The following is a 15957-nucleotide window of genomic DNA, read 5'->3' on the forward strand; positions in this document are numbered from 1 at the left end:
GGCCTTTGCAAGCACCTCCTTGCAGTCCGCCAGGATATCGTACCCTCCAAACTCTAGTGCTGCAGGAGCCAGGCCTGCAAGTTCAGCGACCCCGGGTCGTGGTGGAGGACGGCGCCTCTTTCTCTGGCGAGGAGACCCGCGTCCGTCAGCAGTTTGACTGTGGGGTGGAGGGGGAGGCTGACATGTCCAGGAACCAGATCTGTTTCGGCCACGCCGGTGCAACGAGGATCATCCTGCACCAGGACCGTCTGAGTTGGTTGATGAGTCGCAGCAACGACGGGAATGAATACAGGAACAGGCCCATCCCAGGGGAATGAGAAGGCATCGCCCATGCTCCCCGGCTGGGGAAACCTGCTGGCGAACCTCCAGCACTTGGTGTTCGTCACCGTCGCGAATAGGTCGATCTGGGGATCGCCCCATCATTGGAATAGCAGATCCACTTGATCCTGTCGCAGTTCCCACTTGTGGCACGAGCGTAGCTCTGTGCTGAGTGAGTCGGCAATGGTGTTCTTTATTCCTGCCAGGTGGAAGGGTACCAGAAACATCCCTTAGGCGACGGCCCAGTGCCACAGATCCTGGGCCTCCTTGGATAGGGCTGGGGATCTGGTGCCTCCCTGCTTCCAGATGTAGGACATCGTGGTGGTGTTGTCGGTGAAGATCCTCACCACCTTGCCCTTGAGGGACGGAAGGAACAACCCGGGGGCCCAGAACACGGCTCGGAGCTCCAGGATGTTGATGTGTAGTGATCTCTCCTCCGGGAGCCAAAGGCCTCTAGCATGGAGATCTCCAGTGTGCGCTCCCCATCTCTCCAGGGAGGTATCCGTCGTCGCTGTCTCCTGATGTGCCGGGGTCTGGAAGTCCTTACCCGCCGCCAGATGCGTGCGGGTGCCCCACCACCAGATCGCTTGGCAGAAGCTCTCGTTGAGCGAGATCCTGTCTTCGAAGCTGCCCGCCGCTTCCATCCAACAGGCGTCGAGGAACTCTTGCAGTGGACGCATCCGCACCGTGCACAGGTGCACAAGGTAGATGCTCGAGGACATCATGCCGAGAATGGACTTGATGGACCTCACCCTGGCCACGTCCATGGTTGACAGCCTATGCACCTTGCCAAGGATGGCCTTTGCCCTTTCCTCCGATGGAGGCCAATCGCGCCACTGTGTCGAGCCCGGCTCCCAGAAACAGTGCGACCTGCGACGGAACCAAGTGGGATTTTGCGAGCCAATCGTCCAGGTAGGTATAGATGTGGATCCCCTGCAGGTGCAGCCACTGGTGCTAGGCACTTGGTGAATACATAATAATAATAATAATAATAATAATAATAATAATAATAATAATAATAATAATAATACTGGGCGCCGACTTCAATCCCAAAGGAAGGGCCTTGCACTGGTAGTGCCGCCCTGGAACTACAAATCTGGGAAACTTTCGATGTCCTTTTAGAATGGGGATGTGGAAGTAGGCATCCTCCAAATCCAGCGACGATAGGACGTCAAATTCCTCCAGCTGCCCCAGCACGTGCTGGAGGGTGACCATCCGCAACTTTTGGGACTTTATGTACTTGTTTAAACGACTAAGGTCCAGGATGGGCCGTTGGCATGTGGGGGCACTGCTTTAGAAACTCGAGAGTGTGTCCGCGGGACAGGGCATCCAGCACCCATTGGTCGGTGGTGATGGACTCCCACATGCTGACTAACTTGCACAACTAACTTGCAAGCTGGCCTCCCACAGGTGTGCTCAGGTGGGGGCCCGACGCTACGGCCGGTTCAGTCCTGCTTGGCAGCAGCCTTGCTGCTTTGGCGACGAGACCCTCTTTGACTTGCCGCGTCCTCTGTAGGCTTCCTGCAACGAGGAGCGGGCCGCCTGGCGGTACGTCGAGGAGCCGCCGCCGAATCCTTTGGAAGCACCTTGCTTGCTTCCAGAGTTCCGAAAGGATGGCCGTTGTTGCTGCAAAACTCCCAAGGCTCGAGCCGTATCCGTGTCGGCCTTGATGGCCTGCAGTGACTCGTCCACTGTCTTGCCAAACAGGTTGTTCCCGTCGAACGGCATGTCCGAAACTCTGGTTTGCGCGCCCTGGGGGAAATCAGTTGAATTAAGCCAACCACGCCGGCGAAGGCATACACTGTTGCCCATCTGGCAGAAACCGGTGTCAGCAATCCGTGGCCACCGTTATGGCGTGGTCCGACGCCACCTCACCTTCCTGCAGGATCTCCAGGGCCTCAGCTCACTTGTCGTCCAGGGAGAAGTCCAGCAGAGGAGTGATCTTAAACCACAGCTCCCTGTCGTAGCGGGCCACAATCGCGAGGGCGTTGGCCGCTTTAATCGTCAACGCCGCCGAGATGACCTGTAGACCCATGGCGTCCAGTTTCTTCCCTTTGCCGTCCGGCGGGGAGGTCGACGTTGAAGCAGTCGCCCCCACTGCTTTCTTCTTGGCAGCCGCCAAAACGACCGAATCCGGGGTTGGCTGCGCCCTAAGGCACATGGCGGCAGAATCCAGGACCCGGTACTACTTCTTGTACTAGTCTCTCTTGGCAGGGGTCGTGGACGGGTTGTTCAAGAGCGACAGCCCCTCGTCCCAGATGTGAAGTAACGGGACCGAGCGGACCGTCTTCCTCTTGGCCTCACACCGTTGATAGAGGAAACCTTCCTTCTGTTCTTCGGGGCAGAGCTGGAAGAGCTCAGATGCCCTGGCGATCATGGCGTGGAAGGAGCCAATTTTGTCAGGCAGGGAGGCCCGAGGAGGTGGTGATGGAAGACCCATCCCGTCGTCCCCACCGTCATCCGTTGTCATGACCACTGCCCCCAAGGTGTCAGACCTAGCCCAACATCCTTGGAAGCAGGGTCATGACCCTCATTCCAGGCACCAGCCGGCCCCCGTAGGGGCCTTTTGGACCTTGGCCTGGCGCCAGTGGCGCCAAGCTCATGCTCATAAAGGGACCCAGTCCCGGCACTGGAAGCGCCGGGCTCATATAAAAGGGATTGGTGCTTGGGTGGACTTACCTGCTGCAGACCATACTGCCTTCCTACCTGCAGGATGAACTCTTGATCCAATCCTGCTGGGACTACTTTAACTGCTGGGTGGGGCCAGCACCACTCCCAAGAACCACATACTGGAACTCTTTTCTTACCTCTGGAGGCTGTGGAAGAAGACGCCTAAGCACTACTGAAGGCTATTTAAACCACACCCGATTGGTTTCACGTGCTTCGCGTTATTCTGCAATAGCAGCAGGACGCTCACCGTGTCGGCTCCAGCTGAGCTTATTCTTCTGCACCTAAAAACAGGACAATCTTCAACTTAGCTTCCTGAAATCCAGCTCCAGCCTTCCGTGACATCTGAAAAGGAAAACGAGAACATTAGAGTAGCACGAGAAAATACCAGAGCTGCTCTTACCACCCGTCGGCGCCTTCCAAGGCCTCGTGCCGCGATTCTTCGTTCTCCAGCCATCTGCAACAACAAAGAATACAGGGTAGCGATAACTCCATGATATCTGCTTACCTGTGCCACGGTCTCCACGAGCTCCGTTCTGAGCCATTTGTCCGCACCTGTAAAATACAAGAGGGACATTATTAGAGCTCAAGACTCCATTTCTACTCACGTGCCTCAAGTGGTCCTCCGGCACGATCCTTCGGCATCAGTCTTCATCGCCGGTTGCACCGCGACCTGAAAGAACAGGGGAAAAAGACATTTAAAAGTGCATTTAACTTCAGATGAACCTTTTGCTTGCCTGCAAAAAACTCTGGACTTTTCCACTTACCGAATCAACATACCGGACCTGCAAAGAGGCAAGATTCTGAAAGGACAATAAAAGACTCAAATAAGGCACTTACCGTTCGTGCAGCTAACGACGGTCTTGCCTTCTGGACTCTACCTCCGCAATAAAAGGCTGAACTATCGTCCAGTGAAGTAACTGGCTACAGCGCCCCTGCACAGACGCAGGATGGAGAGCGCCGCATTTATTTACCTAAGGTGAGCACGTGCGGCCTAGGGGAGTCGTAGGAGTGTCAGGAAGGGGAAAGGGCCGAAATCCCGTCAGGCAGACGTTAACCCCTGTTTCTTCTCTGCCCGCAGACATCTCACTCTCCAGATTAAGATCACAGTAAGGAGGGGGCCCTTCCAGGGTGGTGCCAAAGACCTGCGAGTGACTCTGGAAGGTTCGGAGAACGCCCAGACCAGATCCGCGCCTCCGAGGGATTCAGGTGAGCGTTACATCCGTCCCCATCGTGGCCATCTCTGTTCCCGAGTCATCCCTCGGATCAGAGGAAGGAGAAGAAGGCTGTGAGGGCCGCGAAGGCTGGAAGGGAAGGGGGTGGATGAATTCTCCTCCGCTTGCTTGGAGGGCTTCCCGACGGTCCAGGCTCCGCTGGATCGTCCGTTGGGGGTAAGGGCAACCTTGTCCTCATCTCCGTACACAAGGCCTGGATCACCATCGATATTTCTCCCGAGTGGTAGTGTGGTCCAGGTACTGGCTGCGACGGTTGGGGAGTGGAATCCTCTGCCTCCACAGGATCCTCGTCGGCACCACCGTCGCTTTCTTAGTCCGCCTCGTCGGGATCCCTCCCGTGGGACTGGACCTTCTCGAACTTCTTGTTCAGGATCTTCACGACTCCAGCCAGCTCCTCTTCAGAGGCTGTACCCGTGTCAGTGATGGCCACCAGCCCCCCCTCCCCGCCCTCTCTTTCCACCGGGGTCTTATCGATGGGCTTGCTCCGCGGTGGCAGGGAATCTCTGGGCCCCGAGGTCACCTCCACTGGAGTAGCCTTTACAGGCTTCGCCAGGGCCGCCACGACTCCCTCGATAGAGGCCTTAGCCGGGTGAATCAAGGCCTTCATGACTTTGAATGCGCTTGAGACCTCGAAGACATTCTGCAATCTGCATCCAGGGCAGCTCCTGAACAGCTTGGATCCTGGCGTCTTGTTTCTTTTGTCCTGGGCCATGTCCACGCGGGGTAGGGCTCAAAGATCTTCTGGAATCCTCCAAGAAGCGGAACTTGACGAAAACTTCACCCTTGAGGGGCGTAGAAAATTCCAAAACGGGTCCCCGTTGATAGGAAGTAGAAACAGTGGAGCTTGAGGCTCGATTGATGGAAAAAATTAGATTAAACTCTTTCAAAAATCCCAAAACGCAGTAAAAGCTCGAGAGCTATAGCACAAGGACTCCCAACACTTGAACGTGCTGTAAAAATCTGAGGATGGCTGCCAGAGGGGCTTAAGTAGAGGGCAGTCATTGGCTGGGGGCAGTATGACCCAGAGACCAGTGTTTGGTTATTAGGCGAAAGACAGTTCAGAAGCTAAACTGATTTTTTCTTTACCAAGGATTCCCAGCCTGACGACAGGGAATATTCATGAGCATGTGAATCCATGCCAGACCCCATGCTGGAGAAAAGCAAACCTAGGTAGTTCAAAACGAAACCACTGCCACTAGCCAGTCCATTGAGGAAGGGGTAACAAAAAAGATGACATGAGCATTTAGACACAGGGGATACCAACAACCCCTAGCACTCTATTGTAAAATAGCATTGTACTTGCTAGACCCAGCACACCCTAAGTAGTCAATTTCACTTTACTGCTCTGGGGAACAGTAGTTGATCCCAGGAAGGTATTTAAACCTTGGGAAAACTGGAAGACTTCCCTGTGGCACTGCACTGAAGGTGCAGTGTGACACAATTGTAAAAGATGCCTATGGAGTTGGTTAGACTCCATAACCAAAAGAAACAGTGTATAAAATCACATTAAAATACATAAGAGTGGGGAAAAGGGTCACACTCTCCAGGTTAAAAAAGTCCTCAAAATCAAGCAAAGTTGCTGGGGGACTCTAAGGTGGAGGGAATTAGCACATTTTTAAGAATTCTCCCCAACACTCAACAGCTACCATTTAGGTAAATCACCCAACTCTCACTATTGGAAGATTTCAATATCTGGTTCGATATGCCCAACAACCGCATGACCCAACCTCTGGTCGACAGTTGATGCACTCAACCTCTCCCGACATACCACTGGTCCAACTCACTCAGGTGGCCACACCCTTGATGCGATCTTCAGCTCCTATGACCTCATCTCTATACCCAGTCAAAAGCCGCTTATCTGGACAAAGCACTCTCCCATCCCTTTCTCTATCCACACACCAGTCCCTCCTCCCACAGCTTCCCAGCCCCCACTTTGATCACAAATGCTAGAACAAAGTCAAGGTACAGCCCGACCTAGCCGAAGCCCTGCTACTCTGTCCCACAGCGACGCTGACCTGTGGGGGACCCTTAACCATCGAATCATTTTACTCCTGGCTTAAAAATACCCTAATTCGCCTCACACAAAGAACCGTCCCCCAAATTGTTCACACCCCACCTGAAGATTTTAAAAAGTCAAAATAACGCAAATAGCTAGCATCTAAAACCAATCTCAGCAGATCTATGGTTGCCCTCCACCACAGTAATTACAAATCTGAGATCCGAAAGGCCAAAAAAGCCTATTAAAATAAACAAATTCTGAACTGTGCAGCAGCAGAAAAGAACTCTACAAGATCATCTCAGAATGCATGAAACCTACTTGCACCTCTGCCCAAACATCCCCCAAGCAAACCCTCTGTGACTCCCTCTCGCTAGATTTCTACAAGACCGCTCTTGACAGGATGGCAATCCTCAATACCAAACTCTCCACCCTCACACCCTGCCCTACATCTAACCCTCCCGATCCTGTTGCCCCGACAACCACTACGCCAACCTTCAAGTCTTTCCAACCCAAACTCCTTCTAGCCCTGGGACAGAGACCACATCTCCCCCCGCTCTCCGCCCGCTCCATGTACGATGCAGGGCCAACTTCATAAGCCTGTGCATTACCCACCAAGCAGTGCACAAGACCGTCCCAACGTACCGACAAGAGAAGATAAAACCCTACCTCCCATCACGCACCCAAGATCAAGCACGGTCCTCTTATTAGTGATTCCAACCTCCAATTCAGCCAGGATCAGAGGATCCGCCTTTTCAACCTTAGCTTCAAATCTGTGGAAATTACTCCCCCCAAACATTCGACACAACCAAGACTACATGGCCTTCTGCAAAGCTCTAAAAACGGGCTTTCCATAAACCCGATTAAGACCATCTAGGGCCTCTGGCAACCCACGGTTAAATGTTCGAGGAGATACCAAGCAATGACACCACTGAAAGAGACTATTAAGTCACCAAGACAGAATCAGGAACCGGTTACCATATAGGACGACCTTAACGTTCTGCAGGCGCTAGATCTGACCGCTGACTATACGCCTCTTGAGTCTACTACACATGCCTAGCTTCCTCCCGAGCACAGCTATCGCAAAATGCGTTAATGTAATCTGGAAAAGTGGGCTTGTAAGAATAAAGTATCCACTCCAGACACTCACCTCTCCGATCACTATGCTCGCTCTCTCTCTACTCTACACCAACACACAATAGAGCGCAGCTACACCAATCTATCAATTTCGACCTAGCTGCCCACATACAAACAATACTCTATGAACACCTCAACATCCTGCTAAAACGCAGCTATAGCCCACGAAACATTAGCCTAGTTGCCTACATAAGCATCTTACATAGGACTAACGCCACCAGAAACCAGTCTCGGAGACCAACCTCCAGACTGCACACATTCAACTGATCTCAATACCACAACTAATGTTAGGATGCAGCTGCCATCAAGCAATCGCATCAGCTGCTCACATATTGAGAGCATCCAAGCACCCTATGATACCCTACTCTCTTGAATGACCTGGATTACAGTCCCCTATGGCGTTCAACCCACAAGCACTTTGAGGTCATACCAATGATATATAGAGCATTATATAAATGCCAAACAAAATAACATTATGGAAGCAATTTGCTTTCAGAATAGAGTTATCGGGAATATTAATAGTTTCATCTAATGTAAGCAATTACCTTTTATAATTACACAAAAGGTTCTGAATGGAAGAACTTTGACAACATCTTATAGTCCATGACACTTAGATGCCTTGCAAATTCTTTGTACATCATTCAATTGTATGGAAGTCTTAGATACTTACCTGAAACTATTTCTCCAGCATTGCTATCTTTCATAGATTCAAATGCTTGAATATTCCCTGTCAGACCGGGAATCCTCGATTTATATACATTATTTCCCAAGTTAAAAAGCAATCATGATTGCCCATTGTGTCTAATAAGACATTCACTTGTGTAGTCCCTCCACCTCACTTTGGTCCTTCATGACTCCAACCAATCAGGTGGCAGGACTTAAGCTCCACCCCAGGCAGCCATCTTCAGATTTTGAGCCATAGTGACTACATATATGACTGCCGGGAATTGGAGCAGCCTCTCAGGGGAGGAGGGTGGGCGCATGTTAGGCAGAAACCTGTACAGTTCCCTTAGGGACCATTACAAAAGATTTAAGACTGCAGGTGTTGGCAGTAAACCCACTTGGTAGCAGTCTGCACCACCCAGATTTACCTGGTAGCTGTGGCTGAGCAGTCAGACTTCCCTCAAGAAGAGTTAGGCAGTATGCAAAGTATACCCAATAGGCTCTCAGATACAATGATACAAGCAAACACTGACCAGAGCTTTGGTATCAAAGTATATCATTATTTATTTAAAAACACACAGTTGAAACACTCCAGCACTCTTATTGTAAAATATTCTAAACACAGTTACTATTGTAATATATACACCCCTTTTTCCTCATCAGATAAGTCACAGTAAAACACCACTTATTTTCATACAGAGGTGAGCGCTTAACTAGATTGCACTCTAATAAGTTTGTGAGAAAGGGAGGGAAAAAGGTACACCACTCTAAGATTCAGGAACACTGTTAGCAAGGCAGCAAAGCAAAAGTCACTGGTGAGCCAAAGTCCAAAGGCTGGGCCCACTCTTAGAGAGAGCAGAGCACAAATGCGCCCAAGATCACGCAGTTACACTAGACGTAGAAAGTCTTGCATAGGGTTCAAAAAGAGTTTAGAGAGGCTTTAGGAAAGTTTAGCCAGGGTGTCCCAGACTAACCCAGGTTCGAAAGCCGAGGGCTAAATCTACCCCGTAGTCGGTAGCAAGGGAGGCCAGGCGGGACACGGTACCTTAAGTTGGAAGGATCCTCCAGCGGTGGCAGTTGTTCCTGGTAGTGGGTGCAAGCTGCGTCGTTGTCCAGGGGAAGAGACGATCTCGACTTGGAGGAAAGATGAAGGTCGTTGCACTACCAGGGAAGAAACCAGCCGCAGAGTTTTCCGGTTAAAGGTGGTACCTTTGTTTCACGGTCGTGGTAAAACATGGTATCCCGGTTGCCGGGGTGCTAGGCACGGGCAAGGCCGCCACGAGGTACGTCGGGAAAGCGAAAAGATGGTGAAACTGGTTATCCCCACCAGTCAAAGGAAGAAGACTCTCCGGCGGGAGATCTGTCGTTGGGAAAAGTGGTGAGGCAGTCCAGCAGGGCTCCATCGATGGTGGTGTCGTGGCAGGTCGGCTCAGCTTCTCCCTCGTCGGATTCTTAGGTCCTGTGGCGACTTCTGAAGTTCCAGTCCCCAAAGCCCTGCTTTTATGCAGCAAACCCCCATTCACTCAGCCTAGCTGTCACTCAAACATGCTAAGTGGTGAGCCGGCCGGCTCACCACCTGGGCCAATCAGGATGGAGTGCGACTTGAGTTGCCTAGGCAACTCAGTACAGGGTGCCTAAATTTCCCTCCACCCCTCCTAAGTACCCCAGACAGAGTGGCACCACTTTGGACGGCTTCTGTGGAGAAGCCCGCCAAAAAGTGGAACGAAGGGCTCCACTTGGGTTGGAGTCACAGAAGAGAACACAAACGCCATTTTAGAATCAAGTTTTGGCAAAAAATACCAACCGGAGAATTAATATTAATTAAATAAACCGGCGGTATGTTCAAGGCTTCCGTAAATAATTAAATAAAGATAGTAGCCCAAAACAATGGGAAATCCCATAGGAAAATATTTGCGGTTGAATATAAAAAGTAGTATCCACTGCCACCAGCCAAAACTCGATCAGGGGGGACGGAGACGTGCCCCCTCGGCAATTGAATTGCCCCAGCCAGTACGTCCACAATATGATGGTTTGTACTGGTTCTGTTCAGAGTCAATGGTGACTTTACATGCCCTGGGAGACAGTCAGTCCCAGGGTATGGAGTCTATACTGGGGGGTCACTATGACACCCCTGTGTCACTGCACTGAGGGTGCTGTGTAACACACATCACAAAAACACATGAAGCCCTATGGAGTAAAATACCCCATAGCCCATTAAAAACATTAGATTAAAAGAAGCACACTCAAATCATGCCCAAGAGTGAGGGTAAAAGAGTCTCACTCTTGGCAGGAGAAAAAAATAAAACCCAAAAATCCAGCAAAGCTGCTGTGGGAACTCACTAGGTTAGGAAATTCAGCCTAAACAGAGCACTCTCCCTAACAGCGCATGTGAATCTTTGAAAGATATAAATTCTGGAGAAATACAGTTACAGGTAATTAACTAAGACATCTCCAGCACTTGATATTTCATAGATTCACATGCTTGAATAGAATACCAAGCATTTAAGCATGCCAAAAATGGTTACACACATTGAAGGTTAAACTTCAGCATCCGTAGAATATAGCAACTTAATATAAGCTACATATACCTAGGGAAGGCAGGAGAAATAGGCTGCTCCTACCTTAAAGAAACATGGTGCGGAGGACCGCCTCTCCGACCACCGATTCCCTGCTGGTGTCTGTTAAGCAGTAACGCTTGGCGAATGTGTGTAGCGTGCTCCAGGTAGCCGCTCTACATATGTCTTATTGCTACTCTTCGTGGAAAGCGACATACGCTGCTCTACCTCTGGTGGAGTGGGCTGTCGGAGGTTCAGGGAGCGGGTCACCCTCGGACTGATGGCAATGGCTGATGCAATTTGTCACCCAGCGTGGGAGCCCTTATTTGGAGATGCACTGTCCTTTAGGGCGACCTGTGAATGCCACGAAAAAGTTGTGGAGAGGTACGGAACCATTTTGTTCTTTGTATGTAGAACTTCAGTACTCGTGCAATATCTAGAGAGTGAAGCGCGCGTTTTGCCATTGAAGTGTGGTTACTGAAGAATGTAGGAAGTACAATAGGCTCCGAGTGTCATTTCAGAGACTACCTTAGGTAAGAAATGAGGATGTGTTCTGAGAATTATATGGTCCTTCTGGAATATGGAGAAAGGAGTTTCTGTTGAGAGAGCTTGGAGTTCGCAAATTCTTCTAGCTGATGTGATGGCTACTAAAAAAGCAACCCTCCAGGATAGGAACTTTAGGTCACATCCATGGATGAGTTCATAGGGTGCCTCCATGAGTGCAGACAAAACTGTTTAAGCTCCAAGCAGGTACCGGTTCCGGCATTGGCGGGAACGTACGTAGTAATACCTTGAGGAAGACGGACTGCTGGATAAGTAACTAATGTAGCTTGACTAGGGTTTGTTGTATATGCCGATATGGCCGACAGGTGTTCTTTAATGGAGGACAAGGAGAGTCCATTTTTTGCTAGATTGAACAAATATGGTAACACTTGCTCCACAGATGATGGAAGCGGATCTGTGTGCGAAGCGGTTCTACTTTTTGATGTATGTGGTCCGGGTAGATTGTATCCTAGACGCTCTAATAATGTCCCAACGTTCTGAAGGTAATGTAAGGTTCACAAATTATCGTTCAGGAACCATGCTTTGAGCGACAGCCTCGCTGGATTGTGGTGGAGAACCTTGTAATTCTGCTGTGCCAACAATCGTTGATGCGCTCTGAGGCAAATGGGTGACTCTTGGGAGAGGAGCAGGAGGGTCGTGTACCAAACCTGCCAAGCCCACTCTGGAGCAAGGAGTATCATCTTGCAAGGTTGCCCTTTCATCCTGCGCAGCACTCGTGCCATTAACAGGGTTGGTGGGAGTGCGTACATGAACCGCCCGTCCAAGTTCTTGTAGAATGCATCCCCCAGTGTCCGCCCATGCGCAGTGTTTCTGTGCTTCTCTGGATAGGGTCTCTGATCGTGTACCTCCCTGTTTGTTGGTGTAGTGCATGAAGGTTGTATTGTCCGTCTGTATTGTGACTACATGTCCTGTTAGTACGGTTAAAAGGCTGTCAGTGCCCAGCGGATTACTCTGAGCTCAAGGATGTTGATGTGGAGTCGAGACTCTCGTGTTGGCCATGAGGCATTTGTTTGGAGTTCTGCTAGGTGTGCACCCCTGCGGGATAGGGATGTGTCTGTCCTGAGAAGAAGTGTAGACGTGTGTGCCTGAAATGGCAACCCTTGTGTTCGATTTTGTGAAGTTCCCCACCAGTGAAGTGCTTTGTGAAACGATGGTGGAAGTTGAATTACATCTTTCCATGACATGCAGGTTTGAGCCCATTGGTGGTCCAGGGTCTCCTGTATTGGTTTCATCCTTAGTCTGCAGTTGGGTATGAGGTATATACACAAGGACATCATGCACAGGAGCAACTTGAAGAAACGTACAGTGGCTTTGGTATTGTCGAGTAACCATGAGATTAGATTTAGCATCGTGGATATTCTGTCTGCAGAGGGTAGCTCTCTGGGGATGCAAGTGTTTAGTTCTGCTCCTAGGAAGAGTGCTGTTTTGGCTGGTACTGGGTAGGACTTTGTTTCGTTGATGGTAAACCTAGCGTTTGGTGTACATTCATTCTCTTTGCAACCGCTATTGTTGCGAGGTTGTACGACCGTTCCTTCATTAGCCAGTCTAGGTATGCAAAGACCGCTGTTTGTGTGCCTCAGATTCGCTGCTACTGCTGCTAGGCATTTGGTGAAGACCCTTGGTGCCGAATTTAGGCCCAAGAGGAGGACGCGGAATTGCAAATGCGCATTTCCCACTGAAACCTGAGGAATCGTCTGTGTGCTGGGTGGATGTGGAAGTACGCGTCTTCCATATGCAGGGTTACAAGAAAGTCATTCTCGTTTATCCATGAAAGCACATTTTGAAGGCACGTCATCTTGAATTTGATGCGCTTGACGAACTTTTATAGTGCCCCCAAGTCCAATATTGGTCGCCACTGGCCATTCTTTTTCTTGATTAGGAAAAAACAAGTAGAAACCTCTTCCTCTTTGGTTTACTGGTACTGGTTATATGGCTGCTTTTTGCAACAGCTTGCGAATTTCCATTTTGAGATTTTTCATCAAATGGATTTTGCGTGGTAGAGGTGGAAGAGAGCGAGGTCGGTCTAAGAATTCGATAGTGTCCCCCCTGTGTATAACTTGTAACACCCAATAAACTTAAGAGAGGCTAGAGGTAATATTTCCTATGACCGATAGTGAACAGCCCTCTATAAACAGAACTCTTAAACAATACACAATGTAACTTGTAACACCCACTTGTCTGATGTAATGTCTTGCCAACAGTGGAAGTGTTGGCTTATCCTTCCTCCCACTGTGGTGAGGCGTGGAAGGGGTGCACATGGATTGTCAGTTTTGTTTAGACTGGGTTTTCAAGTTGCCCAAACCACGTCTCCCTCAGAGTTGTATCTGGTGGTGAGTTGTTATTTATTGGCCTGATATGCACTGTTTTGTGTTCTTTGGCTGTACGACAGCCTGTTGTATCCTCTATATCTCACGCATGAGCCCCGAAAAGACCGAAAGGGGTGGCATGTCAGTGTCCGATTTAATAGCTTTTAAATGGTAGCCATTTTATTGCCAAATAGGGCTTGTCCATTGAAGGGCATATCAAAGATGTGTGCCTGTACTTCTGGCCTAAAACTGGCTGCCTTCATCCAGGCCTGCCTTCCAAGGGCTGTTCCATGGTCCATTTGTCGAAAACCTGATTCGGCGACATCTACAGCTGCATAGATCATGTGATCCTGAGGTGGGTTCCCCATCAGTTATCGATTTTGCCTCCTCCAGAAATTCTGCCGGCAGCTGTTTGGCTAGTTTTGACATACATGGCCAGAGTTCTCTGCCAATTCAAGCTGTCACAGCTAAGGTATTAGCTGCCCTGATAGTCAGAGATGCCGATGACGAGACCTTTCTGCCCATGTCCTCTAGCTTTCGGCCTTCTTTGTCTGGTGGCGCTATTAGTGGTGATGTCCAAGTCAAATTCTTTTGTGCTGCGACAGTGAGGACTGAGTCGGGTTTGATGTGTCCCCTTGGTCATAGAGGAGACTTATCCGGAGCCTTCTATTTCTTTTCTGGTCGTGATATCAAGGCAGGTGTCGATAGATGGGTAGAGAGAATCCTTACCCCTGCATCCCAAATTGTGTCCAATCGTAGGATAGTTGTGCCAGTCCTCCTTCGTTTATCTCTGTGCTCGTAGATTCTTTTTCCTCTGAAGTCACTTGTATTTTGAAAATGTCTGCTTCCCTGGCAATTATGGTGTGGAAGGATACCAAGTCATCAGGATGTGATGTTTCCCTTGGGGAATCTCACCGTATTTTTTCTATCACAGTTATCCCATTCGCTATGCTGCTCTGGGTCCTCTGTGATCTCCCCTTCCACTGGTTCTCCTGTGTCTGTGAAATCCCTGAATAGGTCCTCCTGCCAATCCGAAACTGACACAGTGGAGGGTACCGTTGTTGGATCCCTTGAAGGTGAAGTTCTGCATGATAGAGGTGAGAATCTTGGAGGTGAGACTCTTGTTGGTGAAGCACTGCGTGATAGTAGTCTGTCCCTGGGCCCGTGCAGCAGCTCAGGAGATAGTGTACGTTTACGGGGTCTACTGTTAGTAGGAGAGCCCCTAGGCTTAGGGTGTTGAGGTGACCTGTCTCTTTGTGGAGACCTTGTGCCCACTGAACTTGTGGATGCATCCCTATGTCTGGAAGCAGGGGGGTGGGGGCCCAAGAGTTGAGCTCTTTTGAGTCTGTTCAACTCCTCTGATTCGCTGCATGGTTTCCATCAGTGTAGGATCAAAAGTGTCAGTGATGACCTCAGTAGTAGCATGCCATGGTGGACTATTTTTTTTCGGCGTATGAGTGAGTTGTTCACCCATATCTTCAATGTCGGAGTATTCTTGTACAATAATATCTGGTAACTCCACCATCTCCTTAATTGTGATAATTGGAGTTTGTTACAGGCTCTTCCTGTCCCTGTAGGGGAGGGGATTGTGTCAAACCCGGGACGCTCATGGACGGCTTATCTGGTCTAATCTTTTCCGTAGACGCAGGCGTTGGTGGCTTCATCGACAAGGGTTTTGTGGAGTAGTGATTTTTTTTTCCTTTGCCTTCGATGAAGATTCTTTCGTCGTCGACGATTTGGATGAAGAGGATTTGCTCATCAACAAGTACGTTTTTAACATTGTCGTGGATGGGTTTTCCTTCGTGTGCAGTTTGGGCATCAACAAACTTGTTAGCACGGCCGCTCGTAAAGAGCCGTTCCCCAGATGAAGGTTTAGATGCCGTCTCCTTACCTTTTGATCCACAGAGTTTGAGGAAGGCGTAAGGGAGCTTTTCTCAACCTTGTTCCTGCTCTTGTGAGGTGGGGAGATTCCCCTTTCCACTGAAGAGGCCCTTCTCTTAGAAGCTTGTCTCTCAGTAACCTTGTGAGATGTTACAGGGGCTTTTTTTAGCAGATTCTTCAACAGAATATTGACATTTGGACTCCAGATGTAACAGCATCCTTCTGTACCTGTCCTGCAGTGTGTTGGTGAATGTTTTGCAGAACTCACATTGGTGAATATCATGAGGAAATAAACAGTAAATGTACTGTTCATGGGGATCCCTCATGTGCACCAATTGCTGCCTGCATCTGCTGCAATCCTTAAACAAGGAAGGCTTTTTGACAGTTCCGGTCGCCATGGTGCCAAGGTGGTCTTCACTCACCTCATTGGTTATGGGTCATAAAGGACCAAGGTGAGGTGGAGGGACTACAGAAGTGAATATCTTATTAGACATAATGGGCAATCCTTATTGCCTTTTCCTATGGGAAATAAGGAATATAGATAATTATTTATTTATTTATTAAATCGCTGAGGATTCCCGGTCTCACAACAAGAAATATTCAAGCATGCAAATTTATGAAAGATCCAATGTTTG

At 49.5% G+C, this 15957-nt stretch overlaps 1 protein-coding gene across 1 annotated transcript in view; it reads right to left on the minus strand.

Moving 5' to 3' along the window:
* Nucleotides 1-15957, minus strand: part of ARID2 (AT-rich interaction domain 2) — a 1843885-nt gene that overhangs the window by 1295635 nt on the left and 532293 nt on the right. The gene's annotated exons all lie outside the window — the stretch shown is intronic.

The sequence above is a fragment of the Ambystoma mexicanum genome, chromosome 12, assembly GCF_040938575.1.
Source record: "Ambystoma mexicanum isolate Mex_15411 chromosome 12, UKY_AmexF1_1, whole genome shotgun sequence".
In the NCBI taxonomy this organism is placed as follows: domain Eukaryota; kingdom Metazoa; phylum Chordata; class Amphibia; order Caudata; family Ambystomatidae; genus Ambystoma; species Ambystoma mexicanum.